The 27417-nt window shown below is 38.9% G+C and overlaps 1 long non-coding RNA gene across 5 annotated transcripts in view; it reads right to left on the bottom strand.

Annotated features, from left to right (window-relative positions):
* LOC149470365 (uncharacterized) overlaps positions 1 to 27417 on the bottom strand; it is a 102361-nt gene that overhangs the window by 10111 nt on the left and 64833 nt on the right. For 4 of the 5 annotated variants that reach the window (XR_016309144.1, XR_016309142.1, XR_016309146.1 and 1 more), the window contains exons 8-10: positions 16700 to 16778; positions 10258 to 10461; positions 4182 to 4278 (exon numbers count right to left, since the gene is read on the bottom strand). This is a non-coding gene — a long non-coding RNA (uncharacterized LOC149470365). Of the gene's footprint in view, positions 1 to 4181; positions 4279 to 10257; positions 10462 to 13936; positions 14391 to 16699; positions 16779 to 27417 lie in introns of all 5 variants that reach the window. The other variant, XR_016309145.1, reaches the window with a different exon arrangement.

Here is a 27417-nt window from a genome sequence, read left to right as displayed (position 1 = left end):
AGTAAAAACTGGGAGTGTCTTAGCAACATTCATTTGTGGGAGTTTTTTTGCCAGGCTTTGGGGGGGGGGGCAGTATGTAAATGGCCTAAACCTATAGCAAGGCAATTATCCAACTTAAGTCAAGCCTGCACAGCTTGTTTTATCTACTGGCACCCCTTACCTGCATGGGCAGCTTTTTGGTAAAGGTGAACTAACCCTTTAACAACCCTTTAGCAACTACCCATGCCCTTTTGTTTAGCAATTGCAAATTGGCCTTAAAAAGATTTGGCTCCTATAAACTTCAGTGTGGTTCCAGGGCTTGCTTAGGGTTTTCAGATTTCAGGTTGGGTTTGGCGAATATCAGCAAACTAAATTTGGGACAACTCGCTCATCACTACTTCTAATTTCATACTGGGTATAGTAATCCTCCCCAAGCTTTAAGCTCTCCAGTTAGCAATGCAGTACATGTTCCCAGTTAATAATCTATACTGGTGTTCTCTCTGTGATAGTCTGTAGTTGTGTAGCGATTACCACAGTGGTTAAGCGTTTAGCACTTCTGCCTAGCAGCACTAGAGTCAGTGGTTCAAATCCCAATGATGACACTACCTGACTGGAGTTTGCATATTCTCCCTGTGCCTGAGTGGGTTTCCTTTGGGTATTTTCGTTTCCTCCCACACTCCAAAGACATGCTGGTAGGTAATTTGGCTCCTGTCTAAATTGGCCTTAATATCTGTATGGATGTGAGTTAGGGACCTTAGATTGTAAGTTCCTTGAGGGCAGGGACTGATGTGAATTTATAATATATATGTGTAAAATGCTGCATAAATTGACGTCACTATACAAATACCTGTAATAAATAAAATTACACTGTCTGAGTTTCAGGTTACAGAGGACGCCACATATGAGATGAGTTTTCAGGTCAAAACTGAAGCAGTTTTCCTGTCCCTGTCTCTGCAACTCACTGATGGGAATACCTAACAGGCTTATGCTGGATTAAAGTTTGCTTTGTTTAATTTCTGAGGTATATGAAGTAAATTTTTATCATTCTATGTGGAAATGAGCTGTAATTTGGACAAAGGCCTGTGGACATGCTGTATCTAGAGTTCCCTATGGCATTTGACACAGCACCCCATAGATGCTTAATTTACAATTTAAGATCTATTGGCTTTGATGAGATTATTTGTACATGGATAGAAATGGTTGCAGAAGCGCATCCAGGGGTGATGGTAAATTGACGATACAAAGCTAAGCAGGGCAATATTGTTAGAACTTTACAAAAATTAAAAACCGAAAATTACTCCTTTGCTGCCTATAGATAGCTTTTTTTCTCATGAGCTGCCAGCAAACATTGATATGTTTTCCCACATCAAAAAAATGCTGTAAATACCTGTGCTCAAATCTCAATAGCTTGCACATGTATACAATCCATCAGGTGCTAAAGGGGTGTGACCACATGGTAACAATAGATTGTATACATGTATAAACTATTGGGATCTGAGCACAGATATATCTAATTTCTATTGCACTGAGATCAGTGGCCAGACCTGAACCTACAGATCTCTCCTAACCTGTCTATCTGTCCCATATTGGCACTATATCCACTGTAGCATTTGCATTTTTCAGAGTAGGTAAGGGACTGGCCATAGAGGGATTACTTTGATGCAGTTGGTCAGTTTAAACATGTATTGCAAAATGTGTGAACCAAAAATCCCTGTTTTTTCATTGTAAACTTTGCTAGAAAGGGTATGTAGCAGTGTGCAGCAGGTTCAGAATTTCTAGTGTTACCATGTGTTCACACCCCTTTAGATTGATTGTATACATATGCTAGTGATTGGGAAAAGAGCACAGGTATATCTTATTTCTGAATAAATACAAAAGTGCAGTGCCTAAAGCATTAATAGAAAAAATATTAAATAACCTAAGATAATGCAATAAATATAAAACAATATTAATCCATCAATAAATAAATAAAAACTTGAAAATAAAAATTGTATAATTAATTTGTGAAGTCCAATTAATTAAAGTGATAAATGACAATCAGTCCATGCAAAGGTAACGATAGTGATTCCACCAATTCATATAAAATGTGGTGCTTCTCTTCTGTTTCTATCTGGATCAAAAAAGTGAACTGTAAATTTCCACAGTGCAGTTGCCAACACTCTGCACTCAGTAGAACATGTGGCTGCGTAATCATAAGCAGCACAAGAGCTTAGTGGGGTCACCAGGCAACACCACTTCTCCTCTGGATGCTGTCCCTTTAAGCAGATACCTCGTTGGGTATGACACTGGTCAAGATTCCACCACCCAGGGTAAACAGGTAAGTAGCGCAACTGTGTGGAATAAATTCTCATTGATCAAAGCCAGGCATATCTCTCATAGTGTAGTATTAGTAGAAACAATCCAGTGTAAAGCACTTAAAAATAAATAGCAGCCACCAGAACTTACAAATCTGGCTGCTGCATACATTCCATGCCGTGTCCTGATGCCAGCACTCTAACTCCACCCAACGTGTTTCGCACTCATCAGGGGTCAAAGTGTGCAGAAAGAAATGTGTCCTTTATATATACAGTAGATGCACCAGTTATGATCCATGGAGCTGCGTCTAGCTGACATCTTGCAGAAGTCTGGTGGCCATTTTCTAATAGTCTCTATCAGTGTTTCTCAACCTTTTTTCAGTCAAGGCACCCTTTAAAGTTATGAACAATCTTGAGGCACCCTTTAAAATTATGGACAGTCTCAAGGCACCACATTCTAAAATGTAAAAAACCATTCGAAATATTTTACCTAATACAGCAACACCACACATGTAGGACTCCCAACGTTAGAGGGTATTTATTTGTCCAAAGCAAATACACTTTTGCACACAGATACTGAATAGTATTCCAATGTTTCTATTCTCCCTCAGTTTCTCTCTATCACTCAGCTAATTTGACCCCATTACTGAGAGGGTCAAACAAGGATGCCATGCATGTGGCCAACATGCTCCATATCAACTGATGGCATCATTGGTTGATAGGACACCAGCGGCTAGAAGGTTGTGATGGTGCACAAAGAAAAACCTATAGCTTTGTGTAACCTAAAGGCAGGCTTGATTAACCTGCTGATTTGTATACAATTTGTGTGCTATTTTTAGGCATTTTGCAAAGGCACCACAGAAGAAACTTCAAGGCACTCCAGGGTACCTGGGCACCATGGTTGAAAAAGGCTGGTTTATATTGCCATTCTAAAGGTTGTCCATTTTATTGTACTCTATAGCCATGGTTACCAGCACTAAATGGTGGCCATATTTTAGTAGTCGTCCAGAATGGAAATCAAACATAGCAGTACATTAACAATGATGGTAAAAGGTAAAGTGAATTAAAAAAATCCAAAAATATCAGCCTACACTATAAAAATATGTTTATATCTAGGCCAAACAGAATCGTTCAGGCAAGAATTAATTTTCCATCCAAAAAAAGGCTTCTCAAAAACACCCACCGAGTCAAAAATTGGGTAAAAATCACCCTAAAAAATACATTAAAAATGTCAACTCCATTTAAAAAACTCGTGCAAAATACATATCCATCACATATATAATCCGTATAAAACCAATAAAAGGAACCAACTGCACAATTCATATACAAAATATAAAAGGCTAAAAACTGAATAATTAAAATGGTGGTGGAGGTGGTGGGATTGCACGGTGTATGGTGGATAATAAAATTGTGAAGAAAGATTTCACTGATTAAAAACACGGACATAAGATTTTTAAGGACAATATATGAACTTTTATTTTCATCAATTGGGACAACGATTCGATGTATTTTTTTTTAATGAGGAGCACATACTGTATATATTTTTTTTTCCAATGAAGATCACATTGATATATATTGTTTTATTATTTTAAAGGATACCACAATATATTATTACTGTGAGCGTTGGGCCCAATTTTGTTCTATATATTACTGTATGGCAGTATTTATATGATATTAGTATGTTCTTGTACATGTGGAAACACATTCGATGTGAGCAGCAGTAAACATTTGGTGCATTTATAATAGTTTTTAGTGCTGTGGTTTCTTTGACACCATAAACATACAAAACAGATGGGAAAACAAAAATGGGAAATACAAACCACATATACTTTACCTAATGTTCTTCTGGTTCTTTGGGCAATATTTGGTGGCTCTAGATATAATTTACCCTTCAAAAACTGAACTTACCTTAATATTAGTGCTGAAGCTGCACTTTTGTAGAACTGCTGCCTTGAATTACTCTTTTGGCATTATACACATGGTTGTCTTTGACACAATGGCCAATCTGGATTGTAGAGGAAAAAAAAGAGAAGAGATGGGTGAAAAAAAAAAACAGTTCAAAGCAGAACGTCAAAAAGAGTTGTATTTCTCTACAGTATTATGGATTTTCTGTTCTACTAAGCTGAATAGTGAACAGAATAGCTTCTTAGCTATGATTCAGACCAACAACAGCAGATACAGGAGATGCATCACACCTACAGACCATTGTTCTATATGTTACTGTGTATGTGCTGCATCTTAAGGGAAACAAGTCCAAAGACACCTGTGTTCCAAGCCCTTAATATGAAATAAGCATACTGTATACACTCTTGAAATAGCCATTGTATCCAGAGAGATGCATCTAAATTTTGACTGAGGCCATGGTAGAACTATAGAAAAAGTATTAGTAGGTCAAAATTAAACACATGTTTTCAGTTATTCACAGTTGACAATTTTTTATCACATACTGTCTAATTATATGTCTTTGCAACTTCAGTGAGCAGTTATTCCAAGTAGACCTCCCAGTACTATCCAGATGCCACGGCCGTTACAAATCCAAATAATAGTGTCACGCTTTCCAAACAAATACGACAGTATGCACCTTACAGGGAAATGGTGCTAGAAGAAGAATATGACACAGACAGACATCTCCAGAAGAAAGGAAAGTCTTTAGAGAGCACATTTTGCATGCTGCACATAGTGTGTCTGTAGGGGTCAGAAGGACATGATGTCCACATTGGGGCTGCCTTGATTTACTGCCAGTTAAGGAAGCCATTCATAAGTTCTGTTTGCCTAGAGAAGCAATTATTTTCCTGTTTAAAAACCCATGACAAGATTTAGAGAAGTTCAGAACAAGCAGACAGGCTTGCTTTAGCCATGTTAGGAATTATGGCAGCCAGAGGACAGATACTGGCCTCCGCGTATACAATTGAGGTAGTCTCTTTTCAAAGCTTTTAAAAATAAATCATGCAATATAGCCAGTGGACTGTTCATACTCAATAATATATGTTTTTATGTGTTTCTTACTTTAGGAAAACAATGTTTTAATTAGCTTCCAAGCAAGAACACCACAAACTGTACATGTAGATTTAGAAAACTTTTATTTTTTAAGATTATCTTTATTTACTATTTTTTTAATAAAAGACCTAATTGCAAAACGTACATGAAAAACTAACATAGACCAGGTACTAACAGCAGATATGATATCCATGTATAATACACAGTCCATAATTGAGTAATTTATTTAAAAATACATACCGGTATTTTAAAATTGGTATTTATTTATGTTACTCATTTAAAAATGAAATACTAATATTTAAATGTACTACTTGCAGCCAGCAAGTGGCAAGCTCCTAGCTAGATCAATAGCTTATTTTATACCTATTCTATAATATCTACCGTAACAGCAGACTAGAGAAGGTTACATGAACTGCTGAGTGCCACAAAGGAACAGCCCACTGCCTCTCTTTAAGATGTAAGATGTAACTATCTTTTTTAATCAGTTGCAAATAGGTGGTCATTAAAGTTGCTGCAAAGGACTAACTTTTATTTCTCTTCTTCAGGGGTCCCCCTGCAGGCGCTCCTGGGCCCTCCCCCCTGCCGTGTGACCCATAGCAAGTCGCTTGCTATGGAGGCATTCATCCCTGTTCACTGCCGAGCTGGCTCTATGTGCTCCCCACTCTCTCTTCACATGCTATGATTGACAGCAGCAAGAATCAATGGCTTCCACTGCTTCCTCTCTGTCCAATGAGGAGAAGAGAGAGCTGAGAGAGCTGCTACCCTTGTGAACATCAGTGGATCGAGATGAGGCTCAGGTAAGTATTTAGGGAGGGCTGGGAAGAGCTGTATTGAGAGGTTTTCTACCTTAATCCATAGAATGTATTAAGGTGAAAAAAAAAACCTTCTACCTTTGGAACCACTTTAAGTATTCTCGATAAAAAAAACACGAGCAAAATTCTCTTTATCAATTATTTTTTCAGCAAAAATATCAATGGATGTAATGGTATACTGTACAAAAGTACAGACAATGACATTGTCCCTTTAAGGAAACACAATTTCTTGTAGGTTGTTTCCTAACTGCCTGCTAATCTATGAAATTTGTGCCTACCCCGCCATGCAAATTTACTTCAGTTGCAAGACCTTTGTGGGTTTTCTTGCATTACCTGCCCATTTCATTTCCTTCCTTCCCCCCTCTTCCCACAAAACTTCAATGGCATTCAAAACAGGGCTTTGACTAGGCCACTCCATAACCTTACATCGAATTATTTTGAACTATTCCTTGGTGGATTTGCTAGTGTGCTTTGGCTCATTATCATAAGGATCCAGTTCAATGTCTGTGTGTGTTTATGTCACTGGCATTTTCCATATCCCTGTACATTGTGTACACCAAGAAACAGATTTATAGTTGGGAAGGGTCTTGGGGTGTACCTACGTTTTCACAATACTGTATAAAACATCTATTTATAAACCTGTAAACTATTAAAATAAAAATTGAGCAAAGACATTTTCATGTTCTCTAAAATGATTGTTTCACATTAAATGAAGGTTCTTGCCCATTCTGACCAAAGGTTTTGTACTTTCTGCAAGTGACGGAGCTTGCCTTTCCCTTTCCAGCGCTCACACATTTTCAGAAAGTATCCCATTACAGTGATGAGCCAACAGAAATGTAAGAGGGCTTAGGAGTGATCAGGTGCATTGTGACACTTCCAGGAAATGGTTATTTACTCTACTCTAGTGAAATTGTATGTTTTTTTTTCTTTCTTGCAGACAGTGACCCAAGAAAAATTAATTCAGATCAAAAGTTTTATGGACATCTCCCAGTGATATTAGGCTCTATATATATATTCCATATTGATCAGATATGTAATGTTTATCTAATTTGCACCAAGGATGCTGAATGATATTTTAGAGATCATATGGTTTAACATTGACCACACTGTGAATGACTGCACAAGAAACACAGATCTATACATGTTGAGAAGCTACTAACAATACATGTGAATAGAACACTGTAGCTGATTTATACTTAAAAGCAGCAGGTGGGGAATCAATATTTTTATGGATATATATATTTTCACTGGCTTTATAGACAGCCTCAATCAGCTTGCATTTTTATGGACTGTCCATACAGTCAACACAAAACCTCTGCATAAATCTAACTCTCTTAACTCCAGCCAAATGACAGGTGAGCTTGGCTAAAGAGCATCTTTATGATCTTATCAAAAGTAAAGCAGGATAGGCATAGAAAAACTGATAACATAGGTAAAATGTACATCTTTGCGGAAGGAAAGTGTTCTGTATATCATCATTGTGTTGAGTAGGGAGTGATCTATTGGGTGTTCACTGCAACTGCACCTGTTTATAATTATTCCTTTCAAAAAGAATAGGGAGTGTCTTGTTAGTAAAGATTTTACATCTACCACTGAAGCCATTTTAGCTTCCTGAAGAACATCAGTGAAAGTCTCCTCCATTTTCCCTTTGATACACATATTCCTGTAAGTTCATTTGTTGTGTTTGTTAAAGTCACATACACATCCAGATAGCATTTAAATGTATTTAATGTGATTTGTAGGTAGCTGTTTGCAAGAAATGTGTTCATTGTATGCATTTGTGACAGAAATATATACAAGCATATTTTAACTACAGTTTATGTAATTGTGTTGCAGTTTTACAGAAATATTCACAGAAGTAAATTCAGTTTTGGTTTTGTTAGCTAGCTGTCGTAGTTTATTTAAAGTGACACTAAAGCTTTTTTTTTTTTAAAGAAAACATGCCTATACTTACCTTCTCTGTGCAGTGATTTTGCACAGAGCAGCCCAGATCCTCTTCTTTTCAGGTCCCCGTCAGTGCTCCGGGCTCCTCCCCCTCAAGCAGTGCCCCCAGAGAAAGTCACTCGCCCTGAGGACACCACTGCATGCTCATCGCTGAGCTACTCCTCTATGCGTTCATAAGACACATGCATACAATACATGAAGGTAGAAAAAACTTGAGCCTTAGAATCATTTTAAATTGTTACAGTGTTGTTCAAGATTCACTCACTAGTAATGCAGCAAACAATGAAGAAAAGCAATGTCAGCATTAAATTAAACTAATTGATCCAGACAGCTAAAGGGCAGAGATAATAAGGTAGCAGGTGGCAAAAAAGCAAGCATCCAATAAATAAACAGGGTAAAACCACAGACGTACAACGTTGAAGAAAGAAAGTGTCCACAGACTTACTCTGACCATTTCCTCCTCTGAATAGCAAAGCACTGGCATAAGAAGCTTGTTTTAACTGTCTTGTTGGTAGAACACAGATGTTGATAGATAATTAGTGATTGGTTGTATGACAAAATGTTAATGAGTATCTAAAGCCAAAACTTTTTTCTATATTTTGCACGTGATAGAGAACAGATAAACCCCCTGTCAAGATTTATTTATTTTTAGATTGATTTATTTATTGCTGTCTGTCTCATTGGAGAGATTTGCTGTTGCTTTCTGTGAAAACACACCAGTAAATGAGAAGAGATCTCTTCATGGTAAGGTAAAATTATTTCTTAGACCGTTGTCACTAAACCAAATGTCCCCATTGGAAGATTTCTGCTTCTTGTTTTTGTAACAGCCTTTTTTTTTTATTTCCCCTTCTGGTCCTAGTGACAATGGTTACTAGGACAAAGAGAAGGTAAACACAGGCAGCAATAAAAACCTGCCCAATGTTTTAACTCTTTCCAACCAAAATAAAAATATATATATTTTTGGCTTTAGGTACACTTTAACCTATTTTGCTTTTAAGCAATGTATGCACTACAATTTGTAATAGTTGTGAACTAAATTAAACAATAACAAAATAGAATCTAAATTACCACTGTGGACTATTGGAACTGCACCACCAAACATATGGAAAGTCTTAGGGTGTTTGTCAGTATCAAAAACTGTATTCTGCAAGAACTGAAGATAAGCAGTTCAACAATCATCTTCCAATTTTCTTTGTCTAGTTTGGATTCTAATTACAGTCACCATTTATTTAAAGTTACTCTTTTCTTTTTATATATTTTAACTAAATACACCTTTCCACCTCTCAAAAGTCTGTCACAAAGGAAGATGTCACCTTAGAAAGAAGTCTTATTAAGTAGGAAACAGAAGTTAAAATGTTTTTCATAGAACAAATTAAGTAATTCATCAGTGGGAAAAGGAGTATGGGAAACTCTCAAAGTCCCAAGCTCCAGTTGCAGTAATGCATCTTTATTCTACCCATTCATTTTCAGGCCCAAAGTGCACAGAGCGTAGGGGGAAATTATAATGGTTTGGGGAAATTTTTTATTTAATTTCTAAATATATATATATATATACTGTATATATGCTTTGTGTATATAAAATAATGCACAATCTAGATGCACCCCATTCTAAAATGTAAAAAAAATAAAATAATAACTTTACATAATGCAGTGACATTGACACACATAGAGCACCCAACATCAGAGCTGATTTATTTTTGTACTTTTTGCCAAGCAAATACATCTTTGCACACTGGTATTGACTAGTACTTCCTCTGTTTCTCTCCCACATTCAGATAACCCAGTGTTTACAAAGAGGGGCAAACAAGGACATCCTCAGGTGCTCCATATCCCCCTTACCAACCTTTGACATCATCAGTTGTTAGGATGCCAGCAACTGACCTGCACAGTGCCCAAGGTTGTAATACTGCACAATTAAAACCTGTGGCATGAAGGCAGTATTGATCCACTTGCTGGCTTGTTTACAATTGTATGGCAATTTGAGGCAATTTTTAGACATTTTACCAAGGCCTCTGATGAACCCAAAAGGCACCTAAGGGTGCCACAGCACCCTAGTTGAAAAAGGCTGACATAGAAACTTCTATCTGCACTCCTGTAGCAAAAAGAAGGACCTGACTGTCAATATGACAGCTAACTAAAGTACTTAAAGTGACAGTAAACTGCAGAAAAAAAAAGTCCCCTGCAAGGTAATGTCATAATGTACTAGTATGCATACATTATGTAAAACTTACCCTAAAAAGAAGCCCTCCAGTGGCACGCTGTCACCACTGCAGAGGCTTCCATCTTCGCCTGCTCTTCCTTCCGGGGTTGCGAGCTTCCGCCGCCTGACAAGCCAGGCGGCGACGATGTCACTATCGTGGGAGTCCCAGGCCAAGACACAGTACTCTGAAAAAGTGTCACGAGTATGCCATTCCTTCAGAGCGAATTCGCCAGCTCTAAAAAAGAGAGAATATCTTTAATACAGTGCACATTTAGGAGATAATCATTTTAACCTACAGGTACGCTTTATTATAAGCTTACCTGTAGGTAAAAGTTAAAAAACAAGTTTACTACCACTTTAAGTACATTTTTGTTTTGTTTACAAACGTTTTTATTTATTAAGAAGTAGGCTGCAAAAACAGCTTCATAGCATAAGGTATAACATACAACAGAAAACGAAGGCACATCTGTAATATTCATTTCACATAAGTACAGTTATGTAGAACATAGTTAAGTACATGAGCAAGGTAGGCAGGGAGGTAGGCAGAGCAATAAAACCACCAACAGAAAGACACCATCAATTAAAGCATGAATAATCATTGGACAGCCAGTAAATGTCTATGAGTTTTCCAAACATCCCATTTTTTATCAAATAAGTGCATCCTATCCAGTAACGTAAAGTGACTACGTCCCATGAGCATCACCGCATCGACTCTTCGTAAAATTGAAGCCAATGGAACCGTAAGTAATTTCCAGTGAAGGGCAATGGCCCATAGGGCTGAGACACAGATGGTGTGAATCAGCCTCATAGCCTCAGTTTGTATTCCCAGGATATGGGCTCCCAGTAGGCAAGTCTGCATAGACAAATGCACCTGGGCATCAACCACAGCAGAGGCCACTGCAGAGATCTTACTCCATATCAGTGAAAGGCCTGGACAGGCCCAAAATGTATGTACAAGGGTGCCAGTTAGGCCACAACCCGGAAGCAAAGATGGGACGTCTCTGGGAACATGATGTGTAGTCTAGAGGGGGTATAATACCAGCGGGTTAATACTTTAAGGGCAGTCTTTAAGTACATTTTTGGGGGAATACTTTATATGCCCAAGGTCTTCAATTTTTTTTTGTCCTCACAATAATAAAAAAGAAAATATAGACAAAGCCACTATATATTCGCTTTGATCCTAGACAGGATTATGAATCTCTAATCTAGCATGAGAAAGTGAAAAGGGAGAGCCATATTGATTGTTCTAGCCTTTTATTTAAAAAAAACAAGCTGAACAACGTATTCACTTTGCAAAGTAAATGGATAAGTGGTCTCAATCTCTTTATCAGTGCACTGGCCTACGGAGAAAGCAACTTACATCTCCATTCCCTGACCACATATTGGAAAACTGGGGGTAAAAGAGCCAATGTTTAGAGAAATGGAGCCCCGATATAATAATATATATAGTATAATTGCAACAACAAAGTGAAGGTTGCATGCTCTAATCAACGCAAAAAAACCCCATATTTATTACTTTCTTGGTTCCTTGTTCATTCATTTTGATAAAATACTTTAACCCGCAACTGCTGCACATGGGCATATATTCAGACTCATCTGCAAAAATCTTTCTGAGTCTCGAGTGGATATGAAAAACTGCAAACATCTATCAGTGTATGAAAGGCTGACTCTTAAGAATCACTGATTGTTTTCAGCCCTGGTGGTGGTCTCATTCCTCGTGCAACAGTACTTATTTCCCAAGTTATATATAGTACATCTGTATATACAGTATATCTGCAATTTCTTGCAGCAAATCTTCATATACATTACTGTTAAAGCATTGCAATCAAGACTGGTGCAACCATAGGCAGCTGCAGTGGAGTAGAGACCCCAGATGTTTCATAAAGGGAACCTGTCATCTGTATGCTATCACATAGGGGCTATTGGTCCCCTATGTGATAGCAATAAAGTAATGTAAAAAAAAAAGTTTAAAACATTTAAACAGACACTTAAAAAAAACATTTAGAGCCCCTACACACACACATACAAAAACACGTGTTAGGTCACCTACGTAGGAAAACGGCGAATGCCCTACATATGTTATGTATCACCACAGTGAGGGCAAAAATTTTAGCACCAGAGCTCCTGTGTACCTCTAAACTGGTGACCTGTAGGGGCTTTTAAAGTGTTCCCTATGAAGCTTGGGGCAGGGGCGGACTGACCATTTGGAAACTCGGGCACTGCCCGAGGGCCCAGGGTCAGTAGGGGGCCCCATGAGATGCCCCTGGTACCTTTTTCATAGGCTTTTTTGAGTTTGGGCAAGGACACAGGGGCCCCATGATCCCCTATTGCCCGGGGGCCCCATGAATTGTCAGTCTGCCCCTGGCTTGGGGCAATCCATTGTACAGTATATTGTGAAGGTCTTGCCCTCAATTCCCTACCTTGTTCGTTGTTGTTTCATTGTGACCTTGTGGCCCTACTTGGAGTTCTGTTCCTGCATTGTGTTGGATTTTTTTTTTCCGTTGTAATGCCATCACGATCAAGCCTGTATCTGTATGTTGTTGCCTTATACTTTTGTTCTCAGTGTACCGTGAGCATGTTGATGTTTATTATGCCCCAACTCAGGGGCTTTGATTTGGTTTCTGTCTTTATTTTGTTTCCTTTACTTATCCGCATTACTTATCCCCTTTTTTTCTCTTTTTTTTTCTTATATTTTTTCCATCATTGTTTGTTGTTTGAATGTTATATATTGTTTTCCTGTTCAATTTGTTCTAATAAAGTTGCTTTTCAAAGTAAAAAAAAAGTGTTCCCTATGAAAAATGGTTTTTAACCATTTCATTGGCGCACGCAATTTTAAGGTTGGGTAGCTATTTACTCGGCAGAACCTCTTGTTCTATATTTTACCAGAAAATTGGGTAATAAATTGTATTAATGTGACCACAAATACATTTTTTACTGAAATTTTGCATTTCATAACCCATTGCACTAAAATATGCACAAACGTGTATAAATGGAACTATCAACAATTTATTGTCAAGAATATATAATGTTTTGGGGGGGGTTCTGTAATCTTCAGCCCTAAAATGATTTTTAACCACTTCCCATCCGCCCTATAGCAGAAGTACTGCGACAGGGCAGCATGGGTGCACAAAATCACATATATATATATGCCCTACCCAAGCCGCCATTTGCGGACGTGGCTGTCAATCACTGGGTGCTGAGCATCTCTGATGGGGGGGAGAACTGTTTGAAAACAAAACAGTTCTCTCCCCTGTCCGCTCCTGCACACTGCTTTGCATGGCTGTGCATAGCACAGCAGTGTGCTTACAGTGAAGCACTAACACACAGCCCCACAGTAAAACCCACACGGCACACTGTTAACTGATTGCCCCACATGTTAACCCCTTCCTGCCCAGTGCCAATAGTACAGTGTCAGTGCTTTTTATTAGCACCTTGCAAAACTCAGAGTGTAAAAGATGCGGCGCTAAATACAAATAATTATGAACAATCATAGAAAGTGTCTAATAACCACAGTGTCAATATAGTCGTTGCTAATATATGGTGAACATATATCAAGTGACTAGTGTGATTATATATATTTTCCGTCACTAACAAAGTGACACACGGTGTAAAATAACAGTCTTAGTGAAAACGTGGGAGATGAAAATCCCTCTCCATCAGAGTGCTTCTTCCAAGTTGTGATAATGAAAAAGTGAAGGCTGTGCACTCACCAGATGCACAGTGTAACTGTGCATTTAGAGACAAATTTCTCTATTGGATCCGCTGATGATTCCTAGAGATATGGATCCAGTCTGGTCAGGTATTCATCACCCCGCTCTAATACTGCTGGTAATCCTTTTTCTCTCCTTTAACAGGCTCTCTGGGTAATGAGTGGCTCACCAAGGGCCTTTGACCATATTCATCAATCACCTAAATGGCACAACACAATTTGTGTGGTGACCTTTCTTTAGAGCACAGTCCTCACTGTCCAGACCATGAAAGGATGAGTTGGCTGTGTTTTTCTTCCCAGGCCAAATAGATTCTGGTCCTCCCTTGACTCAACAATTATCCTGTAGAATGTCGTAGCCTGTCTCAGCTTAAACTATATCTTCGGACGTGACGCCACAAAGACCTTGCCAGAACCGGGAATTACGTTGACACGTTTCACCCCTCCTCCAGAGCATCCTCAAAAAAAAAAAAAAAGAAAATATATAGTTTAAGCTGAAACAGGCTACGACATTCTACAGGATAATTGTTGAGTCAAGGGAGGACCAGAATCTATTTGGCCTGGGAAGAAAAACACAGCCAACTCATCCTTTCATGGTCTGGACAGTGAGGACTGTGCTCTAAAGAAAGGTCACCACACAAATTGTGTTGTGCCATTTAGGTGATTGATGAATATGGTCAAAGGCCCTTGGTGAGCCACTCATTACCCAGAGAGCCTGTTAAAGGAGAGAAAAAGGATTACCAGCAGTATTAGAGCGGGGTGATGAATACCTGACCAGACCGGATCCATATCTCTAGGAATCATCAGCGGATCCAATAGAGAAATTTGTCTCTAAATGCGCAGTTACACTGTGCATCTGGTGAGTGCACAGCCTTCACTTTTTCATTATCACAACTTGGAAGAAGCACTCTGATGGAGAGGGTTTTTCATCTCCCACGTTTTCACTAAGACTGTTATTTTACACCGTGTGTCACTTTGTTAGTGACGGAAAATATATATAATCACACTAGTCACTTGATATATGTTCACCATATATTAGCAACAACTATATTGACACTGTGGTTATTAGACACTTTCTATGATTGTTCATAATTATTTGTATTTAGCGCCGCATCTTTTACACTCTGAGTTTTGCAAGGTTTTTGGTATCCTTTTTGATGCTGTGGCTGCTTTTTTGCTTTTAGCGCTCACTATGTTTATTAGAGTTTTTATTAGCACCGATTACTGTATTGGTGTCACTGGGGATGTCAGTGACACCAAGTCAGTTCCCCCCCAGTGTCAGAATGCCCCGCTAAAAGTTGCTGAATGCTGCCATTACTTATAATAATTAAACAAAATTTAAAAAATCCCAGTATATACCCTGTATACCGCCATTTGTAAACGCAATAACTTTCACATAAACCAATTAATTTAAATGTATTGGGATTTTTTTTTAGCAAAGACATGTAGCAGAATACATTTTGGCCTAAATGTATGATGAAATTTAGGGTTTCTTTAAATTTTCGTATTGGACATGTTTAATAGCAAAAAGTTCAAAAATATTTTTTTTTCTCAAAATTGCTGTTCTTTTTTTTTATAGTGCAAACAATAAAAAATAAGCACAGGCGATCAAATACCACCAAAAGAAAGCTCTATTTATGGGAAAAAAAGGACGCAAATGTCATTTTGGTGCAGCATTGCATGACCTCGCAATTGTCAGTTAAAATAACGCAGCGCCGTAAAGCAAAAAATGGCCTGGTCAGGAAGGGGGTAAATCCTCTGGAGGGCAAGTGATTAAAACATGTAAACAAATGGGACTCAAGTGGTTAAAATACCTGTCACCCGTTTTCCTAACATTTCACCCTATCTCCTACTGGGTGCAGTGTGGAGGTTTTAGTTTGCCTCACCTGCCAGTTCACCTTTCAAAAAAAAATAATAAATGCACATCTTTTTGCAGGTGAAAAAAATGTGCATTTATTTTTTTTTTCACTTGGAGCCTATTAGGCATTACACCCACGATCAGTAGAGCGCAGGTGCCATGCAGGACTCCTGAAGACTTTGCCAGTGTATCTGTCTGCTCATACCTCGTACAAGCAGGCAGATATGCTCTAACAAGAAGAGACAATGAACTACCAAAGCGCTCAACACCGCCATGGTAGTTCATTGAGAATGACAAGGCTGTTTGTACTTGTTTTCTATTCACAGAACTACGACGGACAGCGCCACATTTTTTTAATTAGTGCCAGCTAGCGGTGGGGGGGGAGACCCCCTTCTAGCTATCACTAGATGCTGCAGAGTGGGCAGCAGCTGCAGGAGTGGGAAAATGTTGCATGTTCCACCCTAAAAACAAGTGGAACATGCAGCATGCTCTCAAAAGTGAACTTGTCCTTTAAGTATGGTTCTTACTTCTTTAGGAAACGTCAGAAGCCCCCTATAAGCTACCAATGATAAGTCCAAAAAATATTCATAATAAACATTATAATACTATAGGCAGATAAATAAATGCACAGTTTAATCCAGTTTAAAATAACTTAAAAATCACTGAATATGAACTCACTTCATCAGATCATTACTTCTGTAACATCTGTATCCCAAGGGTTCTAAGAAATCCTATTGAACATAGACTGAATACAGAGGTTGCCAGGATCTGAGTGCCCTGGTGTTGGACATTTCTTCCTGTGCCTTCATCAGTCACAGTTCTAATGGGGGCTACTCTTCCTCAGTAACATAATGTCATCATCATTAATCATAGTAACAGAGAATGCATTTGCTAATTGCTAATGCTTACCACTAACTGTCAATAATTCTAGTACTTCTTCACATCTGGGTGTCTCACTAAAGAGCAATGCATCCACTGTAGGTCAGACCTACAAAAAAACATAATTTATATAATCAACACAAACAGCACAAAATAATTTGTAAGAGTGCTAAATAGATATAAAAATATATAAATAATATTAACAAATTAAATAAATATTAATAAACATACAAAAAACATAAAATAACCACTTTTCCCTCAAAAATGTGTCATTTATTTACAATGCGCCTGTGTCTGGTGAAGCAGATAAGTGAAAAAAAGCTCAACACCAAATTAGCATAATGTATAGAGAAGGAAGACTAAATACTTTCTCTTTAAATAAAACATGGGAAAAAGTCATATATACAAAAACACATATAATTAACCACTTCCCGTCCGCCCCATGTAGATAAATGGCGGGACGGGAGCGCTGCCGAAGCGGGTTGACGTTTCTAAATGTCACCTGCAATCACTGCCTGTGTGCGCTGTCTGAGAGCGTGCGGCACCACGATCGGTGCCCGCTATGTCCTCGGGACACAGCACAACACCGGTCGCTGTACAGGACCTCTGTGTGAGGTCCTGATTCATGTGATCCCTGATTGGCCAATCAGTAATCACATGAATACTAGTAAACAAGATGTCACTTCCTGACATCATTGCTTACTACTTGTGAAATCTGTGAATGATCACAGAGGTCACATGGTTCAAGGCTATTCACAACAGCTTTGTACCATGTGAAAAGCTGTGACCAATCACAGCTCTCACAGTATTTCTCAATGGCTGCAAGAATGCAGCCAGAGAGAAGGAGAAATGATTGGTTTTAAAGCCTTTATGGGTGTAAAAGAAATCACTGTAAAAAAGAAAAAAAAATCTTTATCACCCTGCACAAGTATTACAGTGTAACTATGGTGACACTGTACTGCTAGGGTGACAGTATGTTAAAAAAAAAAGCATAAATAATAATATAAAAAAAAAAATAAAAAAAATGTTGAAAAATTAAACTTTTTGGTTATAAACTAATTTGGGTTATTTTATTTTTTTTTACTAAAAAAATAGCTGAATACATTTTGGCCAAGATTAACGAAGAAAGATTATTTATTTGCAAAAATTTATAAGAAAAACACTTTTTTTTTCAAAATTTGTGGACTTTTTCATTTATATAGCAAAAAAATAAAAATCCCGGTGGTGAATAAATACCACCAAAATAAAGTTTTATCTGTCTCAAAAAAATGCTAAAAATTTCATATTGGTACAGTGTTGCATGACTGTGCAGTTGTCATTCAATCTGTGATAGCACTGAAAGCTGAAAATTGTCCTGGACTGGAAGGGGGTGAAAGTGTCCGGACTTGAAGTGGTTAAAGCAAGCCTATTTTTTGTCCCTTCATTGCAAAGAAACAGCTTTATTTCATAGTCTCCCTGCTGCTACCTTCTTTGTATTCCCCTATCAGCCCATTTGCTTTCCTATAGTCATATGAAATACCCAGTAAGTCTAGATATGAGGAAGCATCTGACCCTACTCTTCCTCCCATGAAACAGGACTTGATGCCTGAGCAGCTTATTGCCAGGCCCAAGCATTGTCACCAGGAGGAAGGTCTTTAGCCCCTTCAGTATGCTTTGACCAGACCTTAAAGAGTAGTTCACCTTTACGAAAAAACTGCCTATGCAGATAAGGGGTGTCTGTAGATAAAAACAGAATGTTCGACTCTGACTAAAGTTGAATAGTGCCCTTGCTATATGTGTAGGCTAATTATGTACCTCATAAAGCCTGATTGGAATACTTCCCAGGATGTTGCAAAGTGAGGTCTAGTCATTACTGCTCACCTCCACCATCACAGGAGTGAACTCTCAAACACTGAGCTCAGAGCTACTACATCAGGGGGTGAGCAGTAATGACTAGGCCTCACTTACAATGTCCTAGCAAAGTCCTGGGAGTATTCCAGTCACGCTTCATGAGGTACATAAATGGCCTACACCTATAGCAAGGACATTATTCAACTATGGTCAGAGACACACAGTTTGTTTTTATCCACAGATGATCCCTTTCATGCGTAGGCAGTTCTTTGGTGAATGTGAACTATCCCTTTAAACTTACACATAGATCTTTCAATTGGAAACTGGGCAGTGGGGGAAGCAGTGTGTTATCAAGTGAGCCTGTTACTTTGGGAAAAGGACATTTTTGATTAGGTACAAATCTCAAAATTGCACCAAAAATTGCAGATTTAATAGTAAAATACATTTTTAAGAAACTTTTTTATACTTTTTTATAATTATGTGTTCACTTTTTAGGCCTAACAGACAAACTACTGTTAAAAAAAGGCATAGGAAGCTGGACCTGCCATGAGGGACATGCAACTTTAAAAATACACCTTGCTCAAAGAGCAAAAATACACAAATCCTTTAAAACCATTTGATATCCACGCTATAGCCGAATGACTACAGCGTGATTACCCAGTTCTGGGAGGGTGTCATATGACATCTTCCCAGAACGTGACCCCACAGGCAAGCACCCGGCTAGCTCCGTGATCTCCGTGTCGTACGGACACAGCTGATCACGCGATGAGGTAAAAGGACAATCACAGCGGCCTTTTACCACGTGAACAACTGAGTAAATACTGTTGCTGGTTATCGGTTGCACTTTCCTCACACTGTCACAGTGTAAGGAAAGAACTGCGGATAACCAGCAGCTGTCACAGAAGTGATAGGCACTGATCATCAGGGCATTGGTGATCAGTGCCCTGATGATCAGTGCCCTGCAAGGCTGCCCAGCAGTGCCACCCAGCAGTGCCCAGCAGTGCCACCCACCAGTGCCAAACAGTGCCCCCCAGCAGTGCCCTCAGCAGTGCCACCCATCAGTGCCTATCAGTGCCTCCAGTCATTGCCATCAGTCAGTGCTGCTAGTCAAGGCTGTCAGTCAGTGCCGTCAGTCAGCGCCACCCGTCAGTGTCACCTATCAGTGCCAGATATCAGTGCCCATCAGTGTTGCCCATCAGTGCCACCTTACAGTACCCATCAGTGCTGCCTATCAGTGCCCATAAGTGCTGCCTATCAGTGCAGCATCATCAGTGCCTCCTCAACAATGCCCACCAGTGCCACCTCAAAATTGGCCTGGAAAGGAAGGGGGTAAAAGTGCCCGGTAAGCAAGTGGTTAAATAAAATATCATGCTTGGGGGGGAGGAGGGAATTAACCCCTTAATGCAGAAAGTTAAATAAAAAAAAACCTTAAAGGGTTTCTCCAACTTTGTAAGTGAATAAATAATAATTATTAATGTCCTCCCTGCTGCTTCTTTCTCCACTGCACATCTGTTTTTGCTTTCAAATTTCCACTGCCCACGGTTACCAGTGTGCAGATCTACACACTTGAAAACTCTATACACAAGCCCTGAAGCTGTGCAGGAGCATAATCTGTACAATGGCTCCCGGTCATTGGTCAGCACAGTCGTGTGACAGCGCTAACCATTTAGAGTCTCTTCTTACTTCCAGGACAAAAGAAAAGACCCTCATTTGCCAGAGTTGTCACATGACTGTGCTGACAAATGGTAGGAAGCCATGGCTGTTAGGAAGAACATTTTTATTTGTTTGTTTTTCCATTTACAAAGGTGGAGATACCCTTTAACACCTCAATCCAGTTTTGTGATCTTATCATGTGTTAGAAAAATGTACATATCTTTACTGCCACTTTGTGTATCCAGATGTACTACATTTTGTCTTTTTCAGGATACGTTAAAACTTCAGTTGCTTGAAAATGTTATTAGCTATCCCCTGATTGTATTTCATTATTAAAGAAAAAGCTGTCCAAAATAGTAAAATATTCCTAAATGTAGCTATTTATTTCTTGCCATTACCATGACCCACCACCCAAAAAATAAATATATAAATACATTTTCCTACTCTTGATATACATGGGGATACTAGATATGTATGGATATTTTTTTTTTATTTAAATCATCTATGTATTTTATTAAACACTAAGAAATCTTTTGCCATGTCTTAGACCACAGTGAACCTTGTCCATTAATGACATTCAAATCTTATTTTAATTTTCTTAATAAATACTATACATATTATACCAGATAGATCAATGTATATATTTCCAATATGTGATTGAAGCTGGAACAATCATTTAAAGTAAAAAAATTTTAAACTTGCTCTCCAGTTTTGAAAATAGTGGCTACAAACAACTGAGGATGAAGTGGCAACATTGTGCGTTGCACTGACAATCATGGCAAAATTGCTATAGTTAGTATTTCTAACACTGATTATGATTACAACAATGTAACGCATATGCATATCCAATTGATAGCAAGTGAACTGAGGGAATTAGACCATGGAAAAGAAACTAAATGTTAAACAGTGGGCTTCCCAATCATGTTATCACTGCAATTGGCAGCCACAATGATCACATCAAGGGTTTAATCTACTAGCTGCCAATCATCATTCCGTGACCAGGAGTTGTGAGAGACAGCACAGTAACAGTGGCGGCGGTGCACCAATGAGCACACAAAACATCAACTTATACCTGTGGCAGCACAGAATAAGGCCCACTTCCATGCTACCACATATACAGTATGAGTATAGCCATGCAGTGCATTATATTTTAAAAATATTCTCAGGCAAATCAGCATAGTATATGGGACAACATGCTCGGAAGGAGAATCAATCCAAGTGACCACATGTAAAAGGAAAGGGATCACTCATTGTGCAGTATTAAACCAGTTTTATTAAAAACAAGGCATCTACTCACATGTAAGAGAAGTAACAAGGCATGATACAAATACAGCATCAAACACCCAGGCAGGCGTGATGACGTCACCGGTTTCGTTCAGGGCTACAGTGATGATGTCATCATACCGACCAGAGCGCTCAATGCTGTATATGTGATATGCCTTGTTACTTCTCTTTCATATGAGTAGATACCTTGATTTTAATAAAATTGGTTTTAATACTGTGCAATGAGTGATCCCCTTCTTTTACATGTGGTCACTTGGATTGATTCTCCCTGCGAGCATATTGCCCCATCAATGGTGTGAGATGGCGATTTAAGGAACACTGGAGTGAAGGTATATATGGCTACTTGGTATGCTGGCAGACCCCAGACTGGAGCTGAGTTGTGATCCATCCATCCATCCATCCATTAAGGGGTTCTCTCCCTTAAGCAGTGTATGACCTTCTTTTCATAGATGTCTTACATTCTGGTAAGAGGCTCTGATATCCCTCTTGGTGGCGCACACTTTGGTGAATATTGGAGGCACAAGATTTTACTGGGTATTTCCACACGCACATATAAAGCACCTATCTATGAACTTTATGAACTCATTCATTTATTTATTCATTGTTTGAGTGTTCTTATGAATTGTGGATTGATTGATTCATTCATTAATTATGATGCAAATTGTTTTATGCACTTTATTATTATGCCCCGTACACACTAAAAGAAATTTGTACGAAAATTTTCGTACGAGGACTGATCGTCCCATAATCGGATCATTAGTACACAGCTTTCGAGAGCCGATCAAGGCAATTCGTGCAACAATATCCGAAGGGACAAGCGCAAACATTTTTCTTGTTTAATCAGTACAGTAGTCATCCGAAAATACAATACAAATACAATACATGACATCCCTTTCGAAATTCTTTTCTTTCATAGGAGAATTTTCATATCTTTAGTAACCTTTTCACTTTCGATGTGAGACTAGCAGGCGAAAAAAAATGGGCGATCGTTCATCCAATATTCTCATCACGTGTACGGGGCTTTAGATTCATTGATGTATGTATTAATAGACAGAGCAACACAGTCCTTTGGTGTATTTACTTTGTAATGATATGTGCGGATACAGTGAGTGCTGCTGTCTTTGGATTTTTCAATTTTCGATTTTTTTTGTACACTCTCAGTGCAGGATTTCTTTGGTGTTAAATCTGCACAATAGTCCACAGGACCAGAAATCTCAAACCTGCAAGATTTGCCTCAATTCATGGTAGAGTTTAACCCAAACCTCATCCCTACATAGAGGTCATTTTGCAAAGCATGCTGGGTTTTCTAATAAAGAAGATCAGTGCTAAATACATCATAGTTGCTAATCCTTCTATAACTGGCTAAACTGGAATCGACCACAGGTTTTGGAGACTAGGATATTTCCATGCACGCCCAATAAAGTCAGTGAAGAGATAGTCTAGTCTTTAGAGAACTGGAACTGCAGAATATCCCACATGTAGTAAAGAAAAGCTTTTGCACTTTTTTCAGATAGCTTATTCCAGGCAAAATACCAAGCAATAAACCCAGGCAAATGAGTCACAGAAGGTATTCTCATGCTATAAGTAGAATGCAATTGCATGCCAATCCATGCTGTATATTTAGAATCTGAAGGAAGGCTGAAATCAGTGTTTATTTTGTTTGGTTTTGCATAATATAAAATGCATCCTTACCTTTGGAGACTGAGCTCCGCATCCTGGGAAAACTCATAGCAACCCTGGTAGTCCATGTGTCCTGCTACAGTGCAAGATACCCTGCACTTTCCTGCCAAGTGCTTCAGTAACATACTTTTTAACTACCAGAATAAAACTCTTATGACTATGGCTGGCCATACATTATACAATTATCTTCCAATTTTCTGCCCAATTTCCTTTAGATTTACCTTCAACTGTGTAGTGCAAGGGCCTGCCTAATTGGATAAAACTGAAAGTGTTGTTTAGGTTTGTCCTCCTATTATATGGTTTTTGGTAAATCTAAACCACAAATCTCCAGATAATTGTATAATGTATGGCCAGCCTTAGTCTACAATTCTCATTTGCATATGAGATGAGGATAAATCTTGCTTGGCTTAGGCTGGCCATAAATGGAGTGGATATCTTTCCTTCAACCACAGTCAGTGTTGATGGTGGAATCCCTCCCATGGAGCCATTGTTTTCTATAACAGCCACTAGCAATAATCACATGTAAAATCTGGCAAGCTGGTTGTACCCAAGTTGATCAATCAATCCTGCTGAATCGGCCAAGATTTGACCCATCTATGGCTGACTTCAGGCAGAACCAGGCATTTTTTAGAGTCTAAGCCATGAAGGGCAGTGGTTCAGGGAGACAGATAGGTTAGAATTCTCTACAGCCATGGACTGGGGCATGCAGTGTGCAGTAATCTGTTAGCATCAGGCAGTAAAAACTATTAAGGCTGGGGCAGTGATAAAGTCTGCAACCAATGTTATTCAAAGAGGAATCTATGGTGCACATTAGGTTAACTACAGTTATTTTTTATCAATTCTCTGTCCCTCTGCTCTCCTTTGTAAGCTGTAGGGGGGAGGCCAGGTGGTATGCACCCCAGAGTGAAGGAATGGCACACACACTGGTTGAAATTGCAGGAGGTGTATTGTCAACAAGAACTTCCAACATACAGTAACAGAGTTTATGAAGCTGCTCAGAACTGCAGTGGCACTCACAGAAGGTTGTACTGTACCAGGGGCGGACTGACCATTTGGAAACTCGGGTACTGCCCGAGGGCCCGGGGTCAGTAGGGGGCCCCATGAGATGCCCCTGGTACTTTTTTCATAGGCTTTTTTGAGTTTGGGCAAGGACACAGGGGCCCCATGATCCCCTATTTCCCGGGGGCTCCATGAATTGTCAGTCCGCCCCTGTACAGTACTTGCAGAGAGTGATGCAATGAGACTGACAGCAGCTGAGAAGCAGTAGGCAGCAAGGTATTAGTACCAGAATGATTCCCCAAAGTAGCTCTGATGACAGTCCCAATGCTGTCCCTCCTCCTCTGGAACCTCTCCCTACTGCTAGGCACTCTTTCCCTATTCAACAGGTTCCTGTCCCTGACCTAGCCGCACACTAATTGTGCACCAACTGCAGTGTTTCAGTGCTTTTAAAAGCACTGCCCTTCCTAAAGATGGTCTATGGCTGGTGTCTCAAACTGGAGGCCCTCCAGCTCCTTTCATGCTGCTGCCTTTGGGAGTCATGCTTGTAACTGTCAGTCTTACAGTGCCTCATGGGACTTGTAGCTTGGCAACAGCTGGAGGGCCACCAATTTGACACCCGTGGTCTAAGGGGTCATCCAGGTGTTAGCGTCCAGTCAGACTGCAGCCCACCGACACGTACGGAGGTCTAAGAGTCATGTATATTCCTCTTGTCCTCCACTCTCCCTGCAAAGTGGTTGCAACAACGCCACCTGTGTAGGAAGGTCAACCTACACCTGCCTACACCCTTCCTATCAGCATGCTTCTTGTCAACACATTAACTGGTTGGCTCATTGGGCAACGTCTTCCTCTCACACTCCAGTCCTGCTGTACAGGGACTTCAAGAGGTTGATACTCAGTAAAATTCATGTACTGTACATACACTGCTTTTATTTTAAAAATACATTTTACATCTGCCTAGAGTTTAGCTTCAACTATCTTAGAGTGTAAGCTCCAAGTATCAGGGCCCTCCTAACCTTCTTGTATTGAACTGTATTGTTGCTGTATCGTCTCCCGTTATATTGTAAAGCGCTGAGCAAACTGTTCGCGTTATATAAATCCTGTATAATAATAATAATAATAATAATAATAAAAAATGTACCAAAATCTCAGCCACACAGGAAATGCATTGTTTTTAAATCAGATGGCTTATCAACTTGTATTGTGAGAAGGAGTAGTAAAGCACAACCACCATGTCACACTAAAAGGCTGAGAAGTGACTGAGTATATATTGATTTAAAACAATTATATCTGTTATATTTATCTAAAAACAAATTGAAAATACTATACATTCCTCTGCACATGTAAATGTAACAGGGAACTTCTCTTACATGCTTCCTTTTGGTCTGTTGAATATACCATAAAAGCATTTTGTTATATCTGTTTAATAAGTGCAATACATATCTGTTGATCTCTTAGATATCTTATGTCAGAACTTTCTGCACTCTCTGTTTCTCCTGACTGTAATTACCTAACCCAGTTCCCATATCCCTCTGTGGACTGCGGAACACATCCCCTGTGTCATGGAGATATAAATAGCTGAAGGTGTTCTGTAGTTCCGACATACTTCCTGTCCTATAATGACATGATGCTGCTCCTCCAGAAGTACAATACAGTGATTGAGCATTGTCATTGTCCTAAGACAGGAAGTATGCTAATGGCAGGATCGTCAGGCAAAAAATGGAGCATAATAATGAGAGAAAAAAAAATAAAACAAATGCAGACACCACATGTAAGGACTGGTAAGCTGAAAAATATAGCATTTTTGAGTTTATATACACTATATAAGGGATACGCTGCAATTTAATATCAGTTCTAAATAAAAAACGTTCCGACAATAAAATGTTTTAAAGACATTCCTGAGAACATGCCCTTGCATATTTAATACCTAGCCCTTCAGTTTACAATGCATTTGAAATACAACCGCCTCCATGTTAAAATTATGTTATGAAAGTAAGATTTAAGTAATACAACTTTATTTCATTTTTCTAGTTTTACTTTGTGACTTACCTGGCCCATTTTATTCCCTTTATGTTTTTTTTTTCTCTGAAATCCACATAAACATAGGAAGCCTCGTACACAATGAGCACTACACGTTGATTGTGATTGTCTAATGGTACATGATTCAATCTCATTGAGCATCTGACAATCTGATGTATGAGACAAGGCTTCTTTTTCTTCCAGACACATCAGGGTAGGGCCCCCTGTTGTGAAGCAGAATATCTTATGCAAAAAAAGACACCAACTCACAGTCCTTTCTTGATTATAATGCATTGGGGTCTGATTAAAAAGAAGTGCTGATTTTAACTCTTGCATGTTCAGAACAGGTTACTGGCTTGGCTAGGTGCCCTTTCTGCCCCTTTATTAAAATACCTATTTACTGGATTTAAAAAAAAAATTAAAAATGTTTAAAATTTCTTCCAGAACATACTGACAAGGGTGAGTTTGTATAAATTATTCTGAAAACAAAACATTTGCTTGACATAAAAAATGTGTTTGTTTCTTATCTTTCATAGAATATTTTACTTTCCTTTGCATCTAAAAGTAAAGAATAACTCCAACCTACATTGATATTGAAGTTTTTGGTAGATACTGGAAAGTTAAACCACCCAACAATAGCTTGGGGACATGTTTATTAAGAAAGATGGGCTTGAGATCCTGAATTTGCACATGTGCTATGGCCAATATGAATGGTTCCCACTTCCCTGATGACTTTTAAAATGTATTTCATATCATAGAGAATGCAATGGGAGGTGTGGAAAATACAAGGATGGGCAGGAATTTCCAAAACTGCCAAGTGGTCAAGAACAGATTTCTGCAGGGACAATATAAATGACCATTATGTTTCACCTATATACAGTATAGAGTATATGATTACTTTTGGGTGGGCTGATGCTTTAAAGAGCAAGGCAGTTCATACTGTATAATCAGCTGTTAAATTATTATGTGGTCCAGGAAACATTGCAGCTATGCTAAATGAATGAATGTCCATCCAGTTTGCATTTAATTTGGATTTTGTATATTTCAAAGAAGCCATATTCAGGGGGCCTTTCATATTGTGTCTAGATAAGACTGCTGAGTATCCTGAAGTACATATGGCTGCATCTGGTGATTCATTCACTGATAGGACACCCGGGGCCCTGTTTAGGTAAAGGCCGGTAGCTGCCTCTATATGTGGGTTCCTGGGATATGTGGCCAGATGTGCCCTTGCGCTAATGCTGGATCAGGTTTTTATAGATTTATATAGGTTTATATAGATATGTTTA

Source organism: Staurois parvus, unplaced genomic scaffold (assembly GCF_062004578.1).
Source record: "Staurois parvus isolate SC_StPar_1 unplaced genomic scaffold, SC_StPar_1.0 ptg000048l, whole genome shotgun sequence".
NCBI lineage: Eukaryota > Metazoa > Chordata > Amphibia > Anura > Ranidae > Staurois > Staurois parvus.
This window is presented reverse-complemented; position numbering and strand designations above follow the sequence as displayed.